Genomic DNA, 20,459 nt, shown 5'->3' on the forward strand with positions numbered 1-20,459 from the left:
CTGTTTTACTTGATGTTGCTCCAGCACACCCACAACTTCTGAATTATGGGATCCAATCTCACCGGTGTGTTACTGGGTGCCTTTGGAGTGACACCTAAACTACCAAAAAAATTGCACCAGTAACCTGTGCCACCTACTTCCTGCCTTTCCTTGAAGGGCCCTAAAAACTAAAATACACACATACATACATACACGCAGACACACACATCCCTCCCTCAAAAACTGGTCCCAGAAACACGACGGGTATGAAGAACTCGTGTCAGCGATGCGAATGCACCCAGGTGAGCTTTGAACTGCCGCTCCCAGAGGCAGCTCGCGGAAAGTCAAGAAGCTCCCGTGCCCGCGGGGAGAGGCTGCAGGTGCCCGGGCCAGGGCGGCCAGGGCAGCCAGGAGCGGCCCGCCTCCCGCTACCCGTCCCGCATGAAGCCGACCGGGGCCCCCCGACGGACGGTGCCCGCCCGGCCCCGCCCTGCTCCTCAGGGCGCGGAGGGAGCGCGGCCGCCCCGCGGTGCCGGACGTGTGCGCGGAGCACGGCCAGGCGCCGCGGAACCCCTCCCGCTGGCCGGAGAGATCCGCGTCCCGCCGGGAGCGGGGCTCGGCAAGACCGCCGCGCGGGAGGGAGGGGAGCGGGGAAGGAGGGAGCGAGGGAAGGAGGCAGCCTGGCGGCCGCGGGCGCCTCGCCGGGTCGCGCCCTGGGTCCCCGCCGCGCTCCCCGCGGGGAAGGCGCCCGGGCGCCGTCCCGCTCCGCCGCTGCCCCGGCGATCGCCGGGCGGCTCTCGCCGGTGCCACAGCCCCGTCCGTGCCGCCACCTCCGCGCTGTGCCCCGTCCCGCCGCGACTGTTCCCCGGCCTGTCCCTAAGGCTACAGCCCTGGCCCAGGAGAAGCAGCAGCCCGGCCGCCGCTCCTGCAATGAATGGAAGCGCAGCCAGCGGTCCCGGTCCTCCCTCCCGTCCTCCCAGTCCCGCACAACTTCAGCGGTGCCGCTGCCTCACCGCTGCCAGGCAGAGGCGGCTCCTCCGCGCTCGGGCTCCGCTCTCGCCGCCGCCTCCGGCCCGCGCCCCGCCGGGCTCACCCTCCTCCGCTCCCGCCGCGACCATGCACCGAGGGAGGAGGAATGGGATCCCGGCGAGGGCCGACCCGGCCGCCCCCAACCGGAGGGAGGGAGCCGCGGCGAGGGGCGGGGAGGGCCGGGACGCGGGCGCCCTGCCCTGCCCAGGACCGGCCCCCTCAGGCTGACGTCCCCTGCTCCCACATCGCCGGCCGCGGGGAAGCGCCCAGAGCGGGGCCGGGCGGGAGCCGGGCCGGGGCGTGGAGGCACCGCGGCCATGGGCGGGCTGGCGTGCCCCGGTCGCTATCTCAGCCGGGGAGAGAGGCTCTGGAAATAGCATAAATAACCGCTGCCCCGCCATCCTGGCGTTTGAATTACCAATGTCCAAGGGTTCTCCATCTGCCTCGTCCGACATCCAGGCTGAGAACGGACCGGGCAGCACAACTGGCAGTGTCAGGCCCGGTACTGCCTAATGCACGTCGCATCACAGTCTGCCCCACCGGACCTAGCCATAGTGGATGCACTGAATGGGAAGCAGGAGTGGCAAACAGCAACTCCTCCTATCCAAAAATTCCTCTTGGTGTAGACCTTCAGAAATACAATTTATATTGCAAGAGAATGTCTAAAAAGTCTACAATGCTTCCGTTTTCAAACTTTTCCCCCTCAGAACAAATAATTTCCCACTGATACCCCTTTAAAATCATATTTAACACTCTTCCAGTTTCAAAGCAACACTCTGATGACCCAGGCTTTTCCAGAACTTTGTAATTTTTAAAGTATCTTGAGGTGTCTAATGCCAAGCACATACGTGTCTACAAGCAGTGACACTCATTTAAAGCATCTGCAGGGAAAATTAAGGTTTAGGCTTGGACATGTCTCTGCATGCCTCTGCTATCCCACACTGTTGCACCCTTGTGTAATATGCTGCTCGTTGTAAGTGGATGACAGGTGTCTAACTTCATACAGCTCATCTCGGTGTCAGCTTCACTTGCTAGATTGCAGCTGGCTGTTGCAACAGATAAAACCAGCTGCTAAGTTGGTCAATAAAATAAATCACTTTGGGTATCTCAGGGACATAAATGAAGTGCTACACCAGTGCAAAATTTGATTTGCTGCAGCTAAAGCTGTCTTTCTGAAAAAAAGCAAGGAGTTGTCTTTTCACTGCTATCGGAACAGTATCTTTCACAAACACTAGATTTACTTGAAGCTATGGCTTTTGACTAAATTATCCTTTTACTGACATGATACAGAGCAGGCTGATCAGTGCAGGCTGATCCTGTTGACTGCTTGGGACTCCAAAGTCTTCAACTCTGCAAGAGCACATTCCATCTGACTGGATTCAGTTGCTGGATCTGTGCTTTTTTAATTGGTGTCTGCTGCTCAGAAAACCAAAAGCCAGAAAATGATCTCCCAGGTACATAGGCTGAGGAAGAAAAAACAAATACAAAACTCCAAGAATTATGTTCCTATGCCAAAAACAAGAAAAACATAACCAACTCTCAACACTTACTGAAAACAGACCATATGCTTTCATGTCTGATTATTGTCCAAACTTCTGTCCTTACATTACTTTTCCTCTTTCTGGACAAGTCATCAAATGAAACATTCTAAAAAAAGTTTTATTAGAGACATTTTTGAATGTTCCCATTAGAGAGTCTGAAAATCCATTTTCTACAAAATAAGGGTGTCTTTGTAAAACTGAACTTTCTGTGACCTTTGAGAGCAGCTACTTTAACATACAATAGGAGACAACTCAATAGGTCTGTCCAAAAATAAACATCTCTTTAAAGAATATTTTAACCCTAGAGACTTCACACAAGTAGTGTACTGACAACATTATTCAGTAACACAAAGTTAACATATTAGTCATATTAGTTTTCAGAAAGCTGGAGGCCTTTTGCATTCCACTTTTGGAGTGCACTTTGAGCTAATACCTACAATACATCGGTCTGCTGCTTTTGGATCAGTTTTTTCTGAAATAGATACATGCTCTGTGCTGTTTCAAAAAGATAGAACCATGATACTACAACAACAATGTGAAAATAAAAAGTATTAAGTCTATATTGCAAATATGCACGTAGCAAACATCCGTTTTCTCATTATTAACTTTTTAAAATATTTATTTATTAACTCTTAAAAAGATAAAGTTAAATGCTAATTGATTTAATAAAGTTTAGCTAGAATGAAGGGAAAGAATTATTAAAGCATTCCTACTATCTTCATATATGATGTCAGCTTTTAAACACAGACACCCACATGTGTCCAAATCACAGTTAACATGACAGCAATTAACAGACTGAATATAAAGAGTGATGTTGTGATGCTTGCTGCAGTAGTGGACCCAGTGGCAGCAGCACCTTTTTCTTCCTTCTCCATTAATTGTTTAAAAATTGTTTGCTATTTAAAAATACACAATAGGGACAATTATACAGTGCTGCTATCAGTAAATGGTAATGTGCAGGCTTAGCCACTGGATAAATAATTACTAATGGGAAAGATGACACCTGATAATAAGCAAATAACCTATGGAACACTGATAAAGTTTTTAAGAAACTTGTTACTGACTTACAGCACTGCAGGTAACACAAAGGGCAACCATGTCTTAGAACATTTTCATTTGGGCTAGCAGATAGTCTGACCCCATTGGATTCTGTCTGGTCCACAGCACATATTGTTACAGGTACTCTTTAGTATACTACCTGGATGCTAAAAGGAAAACTTGTGTGGCAAGCTCAGTGCATCGGGTTGTGAGGCTGAACAAGTCTGTGACTTAGAAAAACAGCCATGAGCAGGCAGTTTTCACAAGGAGATAGGAAGCAGCACACTGAAATCCCCTAATGCAGTCTGAAGGCCAAGGATTGTGACCCTGGCAGATCTAAGCATAACATAAAATTTTCTTAATTTGAACACTTCTTTATTTGGAATTGGTGTGAGGAACTTGGTATTTCCTTCTATCCAAGTAGTGGGGTTTTAATGCTAACTAATTATTATATTGTCTTTGATGTGCAGCTCTAAACATTTTTATTTAGCTTATCTTAAGCCCAACTGCACAAACAAATAACTCATCACCAGAACTTAGCACATACGCGTTATCCAAACAGGAAACAGAGACGTCAAAGAAGCACACTTTGGATTAAGTAATATATGAGATGAAAAAGATGATATAATGTTTTTTTACTCTTGTTCACAGATCTTTCCAAGTATTAACTTCATAGGCATTAATTTGTTTAGTCAGTTTTCCTCCCTAAATATTGGTTTACTTATAACCCCAATAGTAATAAGTGATCTCATTTTGCTTGATCGATTTAAATTCTCCATGGACTGTTAGAATGAAGGATTATTTTACCCTGAAATTTCCTGAAGTTCACCTGAACAAATACAGCCTTGGATGTGGCCCAGAAAACATTCTCTGAAGGTTGTAAGAATAGAATATAGACAGGGCAGACAAAACAGGATAGCAGAAAGTACAACCAAAGAGACTATGACATCCAAATAACTAGCAAGTAACATACAGGTTGGAAAGAAGAACAGAGATTATTTGGCTCAAAATTTTGTTCTCACTTAGCCTGTGAATAGTCACTGGAAACTATTAAAATATTGGATAAGCCACAACAATTTATATATAGAGCCTACGAAAAGCTAAGAATGAACAAAGTGAATATCACGTGTACATACTGGAATTAGTAATTAGGCTAAAGAGCAAATCAATCTCAACTTTTTAAGCTTCAGATATATTCATACCTGATTTGTTCCCTCATTGCACTTACTCTTCTGTTGCTTTTTGTTGTTGATATTTTGGTTTTATTTTTTAAATGGCTGTTGTTCCAAAATCTTCTCACTGTGGAGGAATGTAATAAATGTTAATATTCTATTCAAATGAATGATGTGACTACAGAAACACACAGGGAAGATTTTTTTGGAGTAAAATAATGTTAAAGAAAATGCTGCATTTGGAACTTGTTCCAAAACTCCAAGGAAAATAGGAAAAGAGGAGTTAATAGGCAGAAGATGGTGGGAAATATATAAAAGAGAGGACTCAGCTCTGGAAGAGTGAGGAAATTGAGTTGGGACATGGGTGTTATTTTATTGTGGGTTTTTTGTTCTTCTACTCAAAAGAAAAGTAAGATGTAAAACATCAGCTGAAATAAATCTTCGAGAGAATGTGTCCTTCTCAAGTAACACTTGTTTTCGTTTGCAGCTTCAGAAATTTCAGTTTTTCTAAGCACTTAGCTATGATATTTAATTTTTCAGTAATTCATTGCTCTAGTGTCAACTAGTATATGGTGTTACAGAGAAGAATTTATCTCTCTACTATATAGCTGTATCAGTAAGGACAAAAAAAAAAACAAACCAGAAGACATTTGAAGAATGGGAAAACCCATCTGTTCATACTGGAGACTTCAGGAGCAAACAAGAAAAGAGAAGAGGCTGTGGCTAAGCTAGAGAAGGTCATTCAAAATTATCACTTTATGTTGTAGACAATGAAAAGGAGCAAGAGCATCCACAGTGGATAACAGCAATACTATATTGAATGTATAGATTTCAGAGGAAAGGAATTTTATAGCTCAGGTCAAAAATAAAGTTAATGTGAGAATGTAGCCATAGATAAAGAAAAATTACTACCTCAAAGTTGTTATGTACACAATCAATGTACAATATCTAGACTTACTGGGATGTGATGACCTAGGGAAAGATCAGAGCTGAGCAGCAGAGAGCATGGAGATGTCTGCAGAGAGAAAGGAAATAGGAAGAAGGTTTGGAAGGAAGGACTGGAAGCTGTCTTAAATCATACTGAATCTGAACTGATTACTTAATTCCAATCTATTCAGAGACATATCTTGAGATTTCCATCTCTACAGAGATGAAGGAGAAAGAAGTCGAGGGTGACTCAGGAAAGCTAGTCTATTAACCTATTTAGATAGGAAGAATAAGCAAAAGGGACGAAGGACAGGGCTGCTTAAGCCTCCGTGGGAAAGCGATGAATTAAGCACTCTTCCAGACATACAAACCAATGCAAGGCAGCAGCAGGCATTCATCAAAATAAAAACAAATTGAAAAAATAAGGTCAGTTAAAACAGTGTCTCAGAGTCTGAGACCTTTAAAAAGAAAGCAACATGAGAAGAGACAAAGGCTTGTGGTGGGTGTCTGAGATATCTGTTGACCCTGGCTGAGTATTCTGGGGTCTCACATTCCATCTCTGAACCAAGCTTCGTGTTTTGGGAAAACTAATTGTTAAACTAATTTGGGACTCTGCCAATATGGTACAATAGAAGAATCTACCACTGTATTTTAAGAAGGCTTTAATTGAATGCAGACACTCAGACTCGCTGAAGGGATCCAGATTTATCACTTTGCCTAATCTCTATTTTTGAAACACATATTATTGTAACTAGTATGTAAAAAAAAGCCATCTAGCCAAATAAATGCTGCCTGACACAACAGCAGTAACAGCTGTTTTATCTCCCATAATTTGACGCTGTAGGATAGAGAGTATTTTAAAGTGCACTTTGATGCAGTAATTAATGGGAATTTAAATTATCAGTATTCTTTCAACTAAACAAACCAAGACATCCATTAGGTATAAATAATTAAAGAGGTTGGGTTTTAAATAAGATAGTCAATTATTGAAATTCCCACATTAATAGCCAGCTATGCTAATCTGTTTCTCTTCTAATGTCCTCAGGAGTGCTGAGAGAAATCATACACATTCAAATGACTGAGAAGGCTACTACACATAAAACATCTGAAATTACTCTATCAACTCATATATCCAGTTGAAAAAAAGCAACTCTGATACCTTCTTCAACTACTAGCTTATTCATCCACAAATGAGGCATTTTCTAGGACTTTTTCCAAAATATCCTACAGTTCTACTGGCTGTGTTACAAATTATAAAAGGAAATAGCATAGTGCTATTTCTAGGAATTATACATGTCAAAAATGTTTAATGTTTCATTCATCAGTGTAAACATCATTAGAGATAAATCTCAAAGATTGTAACATTGCCAAGTTTTTCAAAGCAATTTAACACTTGAAAAAATTGCTTAAGAACTGGGAAGATTCACCCAAACTATCCAAAGAAATTCAGTGAAACAGTCTTATTACGCCATATTCCCAGTTCTATAATAAATGCTTGAAATGTTTTTCAGAATTAAAATTGGCATTTCTAAAAATTCTGACTTAGGAATAATTCAGAGATGATTACACTTAAGTTTCCTAAGCACCACAGCATGTCAGTGAGAACCAGAGCAGTACAAATCAGAGCAGTTATAGACACCCACTGCTCCCGCTGGCAGTATATGCTAGTTTTGAGCTAATTTCTACACATTCCCCACATTCAAGGATAGGAAGTGGATTCCTAACATATTTTATGCTTATCTGGATGCTCAGGATTTTACATGCTGATCATGGCATTGCCAAGATCCAAAAGAAGGAACAAACAATGATGCAGATTGTTTTTTGTTGGATTCCCCTTTGTTTTGGTCTGGTTTGGTTTTTGTTGGATTCCCCTTTGGTTTGTTTATCCTGTAGACTATCGCATTTCCACACCTTATACTCTGATAAAACTGTCCTTACAGAAGCTATAATTATGCCCTCCAGCCCAGGAGTGTGAATTAGTAGTTTATTCTCGTCGTCTATTAGTAGTTTATCCTTGTCAGCTATCTATAATACTGTAATCTTTTAGGATGTTTTTGAAATCCCTGTCTTGTCTCGCGTGACTCTAGTTTCACTGTTTTCCTTTCCTGCTCCTATCACAATTGCATCGAAACTCTTCCTACTTCTAATACTGATAATATAAAATGATCACATCCATCTCTAAAATAGGCTAAATGAGCTTTCCAGGCAGTGTAAAAGAAGGATAGAATTCTCAGGGTAAACCATGCTGTCCTGAATCACGCTTTCAACCTTGATCATTGTTTCTCCCTGAGAAGCCTTTACTTTCTGTTTTCAGGCTAATTGATTATAAAGCCAAATTGGAAACCATGCAGTGGAGGACTTTTGCCAGCAATGTATATTTTGGTTTATCCATAACTCTGAAAATAAATTAAAAACAAAAACAAAATACAAAAGGAGTTCTTGTATGTTTAAATTTAAGCTTCCTGAGACGTAACTCTTTTACCATCTGCTTGGACCTTGCCACAAGCTATTCCAATATGCTCAAAATTTAAATGGCCCCTAGCCTTTGGAGGGCATATTGTACAGCAATATCTTTCATTAGCATAATGAATTTAATTTTTCCAGAAAGTAGTTAGCACATCATATATAATTTAAAAAGAAAAAAATAATAACATTAAGTCAATTTTAGCTATAGAATACCTGAAATACCCATAAAATATTAATTTTAAATTATAATCTTACAAGTCAGACATACTCTCTCTGAAAAAACCTCCGACAGCATTAAAACATCCTGTGGGACTACATCATGTTTATGTGAATGGCCTCATAAAAGCACTAATCTGACAAGTGACAGATTAAAGAGATGTCCTAAGAAGCCTGGGGGCACACAACTTCAGTGTCTTCCAAAGAACAAAAGATATTTACATACATACTGACAATAATTTGGGGATGATCTTTTAATGTGGAGGATCACATACAGTCTACACAACCTGGGGAAACCCGGATCTTGCTAAAAGAAAATATTTGTGAATTGGAAAAATGCTTTTTAAGGTTGAAGCATGTATTTTTGATATAGCCTGCATACTAATTGACACCAGTAGGCTTTTCTTCGTCAATCACTAATCACAATTATGTATTAACAATTACAATGTAGCAATTTCCTTGTAAATGGGGAAACTACAGAGTATTATAATGTTAACTTCCTCAGCACAAGGCCATGTGTTCTGAATTTCAGCAGAAAAAAAATGGAACGTGTACAAAGAGGTTTAACCGCAAGTCTTAAAAAACTCCATCACTTTTGAAATCAGATTTCATTGTTCATTGCAGCACACAACACTAAATTTAAGTGACCCTTAATATTAGATACTTTCAAAGAATATAAACTGAATAAATGATGAAGATGGAAGCATTACTGGCTTAAAACTAGCAAACAAACCCTCTGATTTTACCCTACACAGAAGAAAACATATAACCTCAGAACTTTTTCAGAACTCAAAAAGGAATCTATTAAGAAACCCCAAATATGTGTCAGCACACTTAACAATTGCTCCAGTATCTGTATCTTTTAATGACACAGTAATGAAATCTTTTTTGGGATATAACTGTTAAGCCAAACAAATGCAATAAATGCTTTCTTTTAACAAAACCCACTGAACTGTCTTCAGAAAGATCATAGTTCTGCATGAAGCTTCCTTGAAAATATTGTGCCTTTTCATTAAAAAATGCCATTTCTGTAAATAACAGTCTGACTTTGTATTTCAGCTTAATAACAGCTTGTATGTATAATTAAGCCACAAAAAGTTCATTTAGTGTTTTTGCTTTAAATTCCATGTAATTGAGCTCACAAGGTTTCATCAGTAAAGACTTGTGTTCACCAGAACTCTGGCTAAAAGAAAACTGTAAAAAATAAATTTAATGACAGCGAAAACCCTGCTGAAGGATTTATGGTATTCTCTTGTAGGAAGAATTTTCTTTCTCCAATTATTCACTGAAACCTGAATCAACCACTTTGTTTGATATGGTATCTCTATATCAACTTTAAAAGAATGTGAAAATCATACCCAATATAAATACAGGAGACCTATTTAGGAGCTTTTGCTAAAAAGGCTTTTGCTAGAGGTTGAGGATTCTGGACAATAGGCTGCTGAATTTCTTTAGGGATCCAGCCCTTTACTAAAAAACACATTTCTCACTAGTCTTAGCTTTCCTTTAAATTAAAGACCATCATTTTCGTAACAACTCTTTTCACCTTATTGCTCATTTACACTTTAGGTACATATCTGCATGTTAACATGAGAGATTTGCTGGGATCTCTAACTCAGGATTCTACTGGTCACATCATAAAAACCCAGAATTTGAATCACTATCTTTAAATAGGATGGTGGTCCTCATGGAAAATTACACTTACTTTTCACAGCTCTTAAAGTCATCTACACTGCAAACACTCTTAACAAACTCTCTTAAAGTCATCTATACTACAGACCTACATCTCGCTATAGGGTGTGTAAATTTCCCTTCTATGCCATTGGTTTGTGTGTGTTCAGGGATCACCCTGTCTGCTGATGAGTCAATTGCATTGTGTCTCTGCTAAATAATCAAATAATCTTACTCCCTGCTAATGATCAGTTCTGACTGCAGCATAAAACTTCTTTCCACAGTATCTACCCTTGTTAAAGACAGATGCCTTGGATCACACACTTAGAAGCACAACAAAGCATTTATTTCTCAAAGATTCTCTTACACACTAAGTTACACTTCATCTTTAACTATGTTGTGTGTAAGTAGGAAACTTTAAATAGCATTTTTATGTTTTTGTCTCTGAAAGAATTAAATTAGCTGTTTAAGAAGTGATGAATGATCTTTATTAAAACACAAGTGAAAATAATTAGCTGGAGATAACATTAATAAAACATTACAGTGATTAGTCCTAGGAATTCATGCTTTCCTTATTTGAACAGATAAGATGGAATCAAAACAATAGGTTGGAAACAAACAATACTGATATTGCAAGGACATTGCAATTATTGAAAATAATTAGGAAAAAGAAGTAAGAGCTGAGAATTAAAATACCACAACTGATTAAAAGTAAACATTGTTAATGATGATAATTATAGGGCTACTTAAGAGAAGAGGAAAGAGAAAGGAAGAAATTAATTATGGAGAAAAAAATGAGGCACATATTGACCAAGAGTATTACATAGTTATTAATGAGTGCTTTTCCTGCAGTTGCAAAATATCCATAAAGAGGTAGTGAATAAAGAAAATTCTAATTTCAAAAGCCTAAATAATAGAAATTGCTATTTCAGTGTATAAGATCTTACTGAGCTTTTGCCTACAACTTGGTATCATAGCCAAATTAAATAATTATACAGTACATCAACAGTAGTTCACGAAATAGTACTAAATAGAGAAAATATACATTGAGGCCCCCATGCAATAATAAGGCTGTCTGACTGTCCCACAGAAACCTTTAAAAGACGGGGGTTTGCTAGTTGAATACGTTTTAACAAAATTACAAATTTCAACTAGTACTGTTTCTCTTAACTTTTTTTTTTCCTGCCCTTTTCTTATGTGGTATTCACAGGACGGTTACACAAGAAATTGGTGGGTACATTTGCAAAGTCACTGAATGACAAGTAAGCATAGGTCATATTTTAACATCAAAATTAATTCAACTGATGATCTTTCCTGGGAGTCACATTTCATTATGAATTGTTGCAACAACTGGAGCACTTGGAGAAAATCCTAAAGGAGAAAACTGTTCATTATAATTTAGTAAACTAAGAAGAATTACACCTTTTTCTTTTGACGAAGTGATGCATCATGTTCTGTTGGGGGAATTCACAGCGTGTCCAGGACGTAGTGCACAGTCATTTGTAGTGCTGCAGAAAGAAAGTCAAGGTGCAAGGTCATTAAGAAGTGGTTCCATGAAGCAGTTTCTGACCAACTTCTGACACTGAAAATTAGGATTGAAGTCACTGTCAATATGCAGAGTATATATTCTGGCCTTGAAACAAAAAACCCCAGCCTTGTATGGCAAGGTGCGAATGGTTTCCAAGTGATGTAACAGCAGGAAAATTAATAAAACCCAAAGTTGAGGGTATATCAGGAGCTTTTACCTGCATCCTCTCCTTACCACGTGTATGCCAGTCTTCTGGATTCACACTTGTGGAACAGTCACTGTTCCTAACAAGTTAAGATTCTTGTGGTTTTGGCTATCTGATTTCAATCAGAACATGTGACTCAGAGCCAAATCATGGTATTCTTTAAAGTGATTGTAGGCCAAGTGGTCTTCAGGAAGCACAGATAAGAGTACATGCAGTGAAAACAAGTAAGAAGCACCTTTTTATTTCTCATCTGTCATATTAATGAAAGAATTATAGTGGCCCTGAACCTCTATTAGTCCTATTCTAAACATAATAAGTGAATCACTCTCTCTTTAAAAAACAACCAAAGAGGAAACATTGTTTTATTCTCCATAGTCTGGTCATAAAAAATGAAATCCAGTGAATAAAGATTTTGCAAGTCATGGGCCTTGATAATTTAAATGACAAGTATCTTACTTTTCTTATGTAAATACAGAGAAAGAAGAAAAGTGGACCAACTCACAAGAATAAAAATAAAGTGGTTTTACTCCCCTACTTGGGGAAACCATATTTATTACCAGAGAAGTGGATGGTCTGTACCAGAATTTGAACAAGTGATAACCACAGCTTGAGGCACAGATCCAGATTCAGAAAAACTCAATAAATACAAGGAGGTTACACATTTAGGCATGTAGTGAATCACCTGAAATGTCCTCAGCCCCAAAAATTAATTTTCAGTGGAATTATTCTGCATTTAGAACCTGTAAAAGAAAAACAAACATAATAAAGTGTTCAGCTAAAATAACTTGCAAATAACTGAATGCATAAATCCAAAACCTGGGTTAACTTTGTTGCACAGTAAGTTGAACTACATTCAGCATCTTTATATTGCTTTATTTTTTCTCATAATGTTCAAACTAATAAACTTCAACTATAACATTAAAATTCAGTGTTACTGATCATAATTCATCATGCTAGCAATTTTAACTATGTAATTAGGATTTCCTGTTGATTTTTTCCCTGATTACACTATTTCTTTGTTTAGATACAGCAGGCATCTATGTCTCTAACATCTTCCAGAACTGCATTAAAAACTCCATACCAGAGACAGCAAAGAATGCATAAAAGAATGACCCTTAGCCTCATAAGTCAATGGAGAAAGTTGGTATCACCCTCAGCAACAGCACATTCTGTCAACTCATCTGAAGTTGCCAATATCATCACATTTACGATAAGATGCAATTATGGCTGAAAGATTCCCACAGTCCTGCCAGATTCCTCAAGGATATTTGCACTTGTCTGATTGCAGTACACAACAAAGACATTGTTAAAAAATCAGTGCATCAATCAGGAGGAATTTGGAGACTTTGAAGTTTAAAAAAAATAAAACACCAGTGTGGGAAAAAGAAGCAGCTACAGCAGTTAGGTGCAGTTGTGTTTGTCAGGTTTAGTTAAATGACACACTCTTGGATAAGAGTTTTATTCTTAATTTGTTAGCAACATATGCAGAAAAAAATTTTCTTTTTAAAAGAAATTCATTAATATCAATAGTTATTTGAAAGTACTTCAGCTTTACGTGATCTTTTCCCGCAAGGAAGAACTAGCAAAAAGAACGAACATTAATCACCATTAACCATGAGTCTCAGGTTTCTAATTAAGGGAGTGCAGAGCCTGAGACTGCATTTCCTTAACACTGTTGCCAGTGTTCTTTCCTCCCAGCAGCTAATTTCAAAAGGGTGTGCAGAAAGTCTGAGGTGTTGGATCTATGAAGAACAGGGTGTGGTAAATGTAGTAAATGCATTCTCTTCTAAATCACACTCTGGTTTTTAGGCAATGCATAAACTTCAGATGTACACAATTCACTAAGAGTGACAATGAAAAAAGCCCATATCATATCCTAGGAGTAAAAAATCATTGTGCTGGAATTTACTGTTGCAACCTCCTTATAGTAAACATATGGAAATGTACAGGCTTTTATTTTTCTAATTTACATTCATATTTTCTGTCACTGTTTCAGTGCAGATCCAAGCTAAAAGTCATATACCAGAGGAGTCAGCTATAGGTATGTACTCAAATTCAAAGTGTAGAATTCACCAAAACCTTGGTATTATTTACCCAGAAATTTGTACTAGCTGCAGGAGTGGACTTCTCAGAATTTCTTCTGAAAGTCCAGAAAATATAATAGTTTTAAGAAATGTTCCAAAAATACTTATCTCTTAGGATCTTTAACAGATAGTCACAGAAGTGACTAGGGAGGTTCAGTATATGTACATAAAATGCAGCACATATATAGAAAGCACAGAGAAGAGCAAAAGAGATCTCCTAACTGCCGTCCTTACTTCATTTGTTCCTGCTACAAACAAGTCTTATGGAAGTTTATGAAGTTCCAACTGAGTTTGCAGTTTGTATCATGCTTGCAAATAATCTGATTTTTTCAAATAGCACTGAGGTCTTCCAATGAAGTCAGAGGGCATGCTGACACCAGCATGAACTTGAACAAATCCTTAATGAGAACAAACAGCCAAAGCAACTAGATAATTTGCCTAGTCCAGAGTCCAGAGACTTTGCAATTACTATTGTAAAAATACATATCCATCACAGAAAGATGCATGAACAGAGATGATAGCAGCAAGTAAAACTGTGTGTCAAGATGTTTGTTCTTCCAAGTGTCTTACAACCATATTCTACAACTGATGCAGCCATGGTCATTGGATTAGCAGGCTTATGTGCCATTAGGACAGAAGTGTGCTTGAAGAGACATACTGTGCTTACAGAAAAATTGTATTTTAAAATTGTGCAGCTGCCCTTAACCATAACCATACCATCGGGAGAGAAATAATGAGCCTGTCAGAAAGAAATTACAGACTGACTAGAATTGAGTTACTCACTCTGAGCATGAAAAGATACAATTGTTACCACTGCATACATACATATGCAGAAGCATGCCACCACCACATGCTTGCTAGAGACCAGATATTAAAAAATAGAAAAAAAGGGACTAATATCTTTCTAATCACTGCATTCTTATTGGTATGAACTAGCATAGCTCTGTTGGCTACAGTCAAGCTCTATCAGCCTCCCAGTATGAAGATCTTGGCTCTTCCACGACTTTTTATTCCTCATGAGTTTGGAACAATGGGGCTGAAATCAGAGAAATGCAAAAACATGAATTCTCAGTGAAACGTGCATAACTAGACAATGTGATGAGAGCAGGAACTGACAAGAGAAAGACCAGGTCATGAAGTTTTCAGTTTGTACATGCCAACGAATCATTAAATGTGCGTGAAGATTTACAAATGCTACATGATCTGAAAATCTGTTCTGCCTTTAAGTTTTTGGTTTACTGCCTTTGAGAGGAGAGGAATGAAGAGTGTCAGATTACAAAGTGGAATTCCTATGGCTGACCAGAAAACACTGGATTTCCTTGTTCGGACCCTAAGGGAAAGAACAGTAGCCACTGTTATGGCTTTTTGGAAGTCAATTCCTAAGCAGTAATGTAAACTTAAATATGGGCCCATTTTAAAAATACAGAAATCTTCCAGATTTACGGGGCTCTCTGTCTCTGTGGGCTTTACTATGGGTCTACCAAAAGCAAATTCTATTTTAAACATATTTCTTTATAGGGTTTATAGCTGTAATTTATTCCTTCTTCAAAAACTTTCATTACAGGTTTTTGAGCAGAAGGATGAGAAAATGGAGATCATAACATTTTCAATGCAGTAAATTTTATTAATGACAGCTCCTAAGGTCTGTTCTGCAGGTCTGTTTAGAGACCGAAGTTCAATGAATAAATGTATGTTTGCTAACTTTCTCTGGAGTCATATCTAGATAACACACAATGAAAAAAACAAAAACAACATTAAGCAAGAATAGAATGTTTGTAATTTGCATATATTTAAAAACTGGTTATTAGCTGAGAGAGTAACTCAGCTGAATTAGAGTTATTGGCTGAGGGAGTAACTTTCTCCTCTTACAGCAGTGATATAGAGTAGAGGTTGTCATCTTATCATATTTTCAGATTAATGTTCAAAATAAGCCATGATTCCACTACAAATATAACTTACTCAATGAACAATAATCAAAGAGTTTTCCCTGAACTAAAACAATGATTCTAGTTTATATGATAAACAGGAGTATTTAATTCTGCTCTACAGCTTGACTGGGCCAGTTTATAAAACAAACTGGAACCATGACTGCACTCGGGCTGAGTGACCAACGCCCCAAACAAAGCTTTTCCAAGCACAGCCCTATCTGTATTTCTCACAATATCCTGTCCTCTCCACCTTTTCACATGGACAACTGAGACACATGGATGTATCTTAATCATTAAGTAATTCCAAATCTTCTGATGACAGCTCATGGGCAAAGACCTTTCATGAGCACTGCATTCACTTGAATCTATGGCCTTGAGTGAAATTATTCTGACTTTCCCTTTGATAATTCAGAGATCTATGAAGTAATGAGCTCCTAAGACAGGAGTGGAAGGAAACAGTGCTACAGGTGCACTGCAGTTGTGTGTGTATTTTGGGCTGACAGTTATGGACCTAGGCTATGCCAGATCTCAGCTGTATCTAGAATTTTGATGATTATCAGTGTATTATAATCACTTATTACCTGGATAATATTTAGGATAAACCAAGTGTTCCTAAATCCTTTCTTGTATTCTTGTGCATCAGCAGTACGTTTATGACAAGCACAATAATAACCTACAGGTAAAACCAGCCTTTGCATTTAAAAAGAGGCCATTACTTATTTGAACAAGTCATCAAATAAATGTCATTAAATAATATTAAGTAAAAGGATGGATAGTGGCTGTTGTTAAAAACTCTGCTTTTCTCACACCTTATGATGCTTACACTGCTACAGGCTCTGAAATGAATTCTTGTTAAACAGTGTTGTGATAGCAGGGTTTGAGCATCCCCACTGCTTCTGAAAAAAACAGACACTAAGTAATTTAATATTGGTATTTAGAACCACACACTCAAAATATAAAATTCAGAAATACAACAAACTTAGACAATGTAGGAGCTTGCTTTGTTTGGATTTGGGGTTTGGATTAGGTCCACGCATTTAATGCATGTTTTGTCACAAGTCAAATCTGAAATGTGTAACTCACTGCATAATACAAAAATCCTCAATGATATTTGTGGGTTAATAATTATACTTGCCTCTTAACACTACACTCAGTCTTTGTTGCCAGGAAGATGGATTCTTGCAATTGCACTTAATGCTATAAATATAATAAACATTTGCATAGAAACTCTTATTTTTGTAAGAAAATTGTCTCCAGTTTAGAGTGTTGGAATAATAATTTTTAAAAATTCCTTTTAAAAGTTATTTTCAATATACCATGGCCTTTCTTTATCAAAAAGTACATACAGAAAAAGGTGAATTCTAAAAAGTTCTCCATGTTAAGCAATGTACATTAGGTTCTTGTGTACTGTGGGCAGAAATATTTACCAAAAAATCCTGTTGTTAACAAGCAATTATAACTCAAAGGAATTTCAGACATCTTATACCTGCTGCCTCTAAGAGACAATCTCTCAATCATTCACATTCCTAAATGTTTCTTCACAGTGGGCTACTTTCTAGGGCAAACATAAACAGAAATGCAATTGTTCTACTCTATTCCCTCCTACATTTTTCAAAATCCAGCTGGGATATTTTCATAAGTCTCCTTTGATATTATAAATATGTCTATTTTTTACTCAAAGGCTATGCCATTTCAGCTGTTCTGGGATTTTTTTTTCTAATGCTGAATTTATGGCAAAAGAAAACTGTCAGTAAATTCCTAGCCAGGCTTCTCCACTATATTAGTTTTGGAGCTTTAGTTAGAAGCAGAGTGATGGTAATGTATATGTTGCTCTTATCCAGTTGTTTAATATACCATGACCATGCTCTCTTCATTATAGAGTAAAGTCAAAACAGAACTGAAAAGGCAGGAGAATGACTTTGTTTCTACAACATGTCACTGCTGGGGCTGCGGGGTATGACTAGACCAGACTAAGAGCCACTTTGGGATTATTTCAGGCAGTGCTTTTTCCATCAAGTATGACTTGTAAAACAGCAGATTTGAAAACAAAGCAAAAGGGACAAGAATCAAAGTGAAAATTCAGTACATCTATAGAGGCCACCTACAGGGCAGCAGTGCTTTCATGGCTCTTGTGCTGGCAGTTGCAATGTTCACAGCCTTTTAAAAAAGGCTCCTCTTACCACATACACAAGGGAAAAGGGGAAAGATTATGATCCTCCAGGAACTGACTATTTTCCTGGATAACTGCACACTGATGAGCAACATCAAGAAAACAATTTGGAATCATAGAATTTCCCAGACTATAATCTATAGCTAAAAAACCCCCAAACTATTTTTTACTGCAAATTAAGTACAGTTAAGCTGGAATTGAGAGAATGTTTGCTAGAAGTCAAATCCCGACTTTGACTCAATGCTCTCAACATTTATCTTTTCATCGTCCAGACAGACTCATCAAAGTTTTTTCCCAGTGAAGCAGGATAAATGTGAAGAGTAAACTTAAGGGCTCAAATGTCCTTGAATAAGTTATTTCTGAGTTTTCTATCCAATAAAAATCAATGACTCCTAGTTCGTGAGTGTGCTTGGAGAATGTACACAATCAAGAAAGACTTCAACATCCCTGGTTAATAGGGCCATCGAGTGATATTTCTGGCAGATTTGCAGGTCCCATGAAATTATTTGGGCAGGCCACAGATGTCCTGATCAAAGTTTTCCATTCATTACCATGGGCTCTATGCCCAAAATTACTCAATAAGCATTGCTGAATACCAAACACAGCTTACTTTGTTTGTACGTGTATTCACTGTGTTCTGACTCCTTGTTTGCTTGAAGAAATAGCAAGAATGCATAGCTGAAAAGAAAGACAGGGATTTTTTATTTTTATCACTGTCCTGAATGCCAAAATCTGGCAGCCCAGAACTGTGGCTTTGGTGCAGTACCTTGTTGTGGCTTTTGAAGATTTGTCCAAATAAACACTGCATTCCTTAGATCCAAATCTAGCTATTCGGACTATACTTTTTTTTCCTAACTATAGTCCTGCAGACAAAATATAACTGCCTTTATTGCTATTGAGTTTAGCCAGGATTAGGGGATCCACATCCAGTAACTGCTTTGATGATGGCAGCCAGCAGTCACTTCTTTGAAACTTGGCAGCAGATACATGGCCAACCTTTCTAGTATCTCTGCACCCCACCCCGCTAAAACAACACTCTCAGGAGGGAACACTAACACAACAAGAAGTACTGCATCATCCTCCTTGCCTCTGCTAACCACGGTATGCAATTATCACAAGGGCCATTACTGATCCCGTCCATGGTTGGATAGCTGACTCATTCTGACTGCTCTGTGCCAAACAAAGTTTTTACTGTTCCTTGCAGCAGTTCTGCCTGATGCAGATGAGCTCATACATGAGTTGCAATGCACTGGAAGAAGATGGGAGAGCACTGGATTCAGAAGCAGCAGCTTGGAACCCCAGGGAGCTCTTTACACCATGTGTTCAACCACGATCTTCCCACATAATAACCCAGCTTGAAACAAAATTGAGTCCACTGCCTGCAGCTGACAAAGATAGGAGCTGAAAGAGTTAAAACATTCAGCTGGAAACCCGCTGGCAAAAATATTGCTTAACCTCCTCAAACTTAGAATTGGCAGGGTTTTTTTCCCCTTCTCTTACCAAAAGCGCTACTTCCCCATTACAAACCTCAGCTTATTTATAGTTGAGAGACATGAAACCTATGGGTCTGCTCGGGGTGGGGCTCCAAAGGGACTGCCAAGGGAAGGGCTGGGTTGCAGAAATGGTCCTCTGACCCCTCCACCAAGCTGAGGTTAAACTTATGAGAGAGACACAGCCTTGGGGTCTAGCTGGAGCAGGGCCTGTGGCGGGCTGCCAAAGGAGCAGGTAGGCAGGAAATTCTCCCTTAATAACTGCAACATCTTGGAAATGGTTTGGTGTTCCTACATTTAAGACAGCCCTAACCTGTGGTTAGATTCTGGATCCCCTGATAGTGCTTGACATGACGTGTTTTTCATTTGTCAAGTAATCTTTCATTTTGGCTTTAAGTGTTTTGCAATTCAGCTGCCTCTTTGTCATTTGTGTATCTCTGGCCCCAGGACTACAAACATGGCTGCACATATGGACTGCATCTCCTTGTGTGCCAAACTCCAGCACACATGGATAGGAATGCTATTAGTGGCTCTATCACCATCAGCCCTTACATCCAGACTTGTCTGCAATAGGGTGGGACAAGTTTAACAGGATTCTCTGTGTAACTTGGTGCTCACTAACTGTTTGTTGAGGAAAGCATGGAACAGTTTTGGGTATATTGCTAGTAGTCTTTCTACCATTAAACCACTTTGTCAGAAAGTACAATGAGAGGCCAACAAGGACTGGTAGTGGAGTTTCAAATCCACGCAGACCACAAGTGTTTAAACTCTGGGTTCTTCATGGGTTCTTCAATTCAGAGATTCTGAAGAGGATTAAACTCAGATCTTTATCCAAGACCCATTTATCAACCTTAGGAAAGTTGCACAAATTATTTTCAGGTTGAATATATGACCTTTGATTCAAGAAAAGATCCAGATCTTCTTTTTTGTTTATAAGATCATCCACTCTTTGACTGTGTACATCTTTTTTACAAGTAAACAATGCAAAATGAGTAGCCAGTGTCAGCATTCTTCC

General features: G+C 38.9%; 1 protein-coding gene across 2 annotated transcripts in view; it reads right to left on the minus strand.

The window, feature by feature from the left end:
- Positions 1-1,285, minus strand: part of LHFPL2 (LHFPL tetraspan subfamily member 2) — a 119,983-nt gene extending 118,698 nt beyond the window's left edge. For both annotated transcript variants that reach the window (XM_071425255.1, XM_071425254.1), the window contains exon 1: positions 993-1,285. The gene's annotated coding sequence lies outside the window, so the exon portion shown is untranslated. The remainder of the gene's footprint in view (positions 1-992) is intronic.
- Between the last annotated feature and the right edge of the window lie 19,174 nt (positions 1,286-20,459).

Source organism: Agelaius tricolor, unplaced genomic scaffold, assembly GCF_023055355.1.
Source record: "Agelaius tricolor isolate 1412-34295 unplaced genomic scaffold, bAgeTri1.0.p SCAF_4, whole genome shotgun sequence".
In the NCBI taxonomy this organism is placed as follows: Eukaryota; Metazoa; Chordata; class Aves; order Passeriformes; family Icteridae; genus Agelaius; species Agelaius tricolor.